We start from the raw sequence: 1,185 nt of genomic DNA, 5'->3' as shown, positions 1-1,185 counted from the left end.
TTGTCCAAAAGCAAATTTGTATTTTAAAAATAATTTATTGCCAGCCATTAAATTTTTATGTGATTTTGGCCTTGCTCACTCCCGTTAATTACAATAAGGGGCTCCTACCTGAAAGCTCCTACTGCAGTTGACACCGGCAGCTATCAAAGTCTCGGGGAAGCCAACAGTGTCACCCTGTGGCTTGAGATTCAGAAGAGGAAGAGGGAAGAGGGGAAAGAGTCAAGTGCCACTTCTTTTATTTACTTCGCCTTGGGAGGGTCCACATATGGCAATATAATCTGCGTTGCTTGCTCCATGTAGCCCAAACTGCTCCCAAGAAGCACCCACTACACATACTTAACTTACTAGAGTTCTTAGTTGCCCAACAACTACTTACTAGATGTCTTGGTGCAGATGCACACCATACAATTAAAGCACATCTACTCCAATTCCCTGCAATGCAGAAATCCTGCCCATGGCCATTCCTGGGTGGGCTCGAACCACCAACCTTCTGGTTAACAGCCAGACACACTAACCCATTGTGCCACAGGAGGGCCGTGGATCATTTTATAACCCGTTGCAGGTCAAACAAGAAGATGCACTGGGTGCAGAATCCTATGCTTGTCTATTCAAAAGCAGGTCCCATAGATTTCAATTAGACTTACTCCCAGTTACGTGTGTGTACAATTGCAGTTTTAATGATTTAAATAGGAAAAGATTGGATAACAGGATGTGTTTGTTTAAGGGTGGAGGGGGAATGAAAGGAAAGCTAGAATAGTTGTTACAGCCCAAAATAAAAGGGATATTTGAAGAAAATGCTGACAGAAATGTTGCATCACAGGTCAGAAGATTGTCAGGTTGAAATATGTAAGTTGTTTCCTGATCTGGATTGAGCAAAAACCTAAGCGGTGTCATTGCTAACCTTAGGAATATAACTCTGCATGGTACAAAAAGTTCTCCAAAATGTGATAGAACTGTATTTATGTAAGCCACAACAGCAGCTAGAATTTTGATAGCTAAAAACTGGAAGACAGAGGAACTACCAACGATTGAAGAATGGCAGATGAAAATGATGGACTATATAGAACTTGCTGAGATGACCGGGAAACTCTGTGACCAGAGGGAAGACGCGGTGGGAGAAGAATGGAAGAAATTTAAAATGTATTTGAAAAAATATAGTAAGATTGAAATTTAGAAGTAACTTGG

At 41.2% G+C, this 1,185-nt stretch overlaps 1 non-coding gene across 1 annotated transcript; it reads right to left on the bottom strand.

Annotated features, from left to right (window-relative positions):
- Nucleotides 1–459: 459 nt before the first annotated feature.
- TRNAN-GUU lies at nucleotides 460–533 on the bottom strand. The gene has a single exon. It is a non-coding gene; the product is annotated as a tRNA-Asn (tRNA).
- Nucleotides 534–1,185: the final 652 nt, after the last annotated feature.

This window comes from Lacerta agilis, chromosome 10 (assembly GCF_009819535.1).
Source record: "Lacerta agilis isolate rLacAgi1 chromosome 10, rLacAgi1.pri, whole genome shotgun sequence".
Classification (NCBI taxonomy): domain Eukaryota; kingdom Metazoa; phylum Chordata; class Lepidosauria; order Squamata; family Lacertidae; genus Lacerta; species Lacerta agilis.
This window is presented reverse-complemented; position numbering and strand designations above follow the sequence as displayed.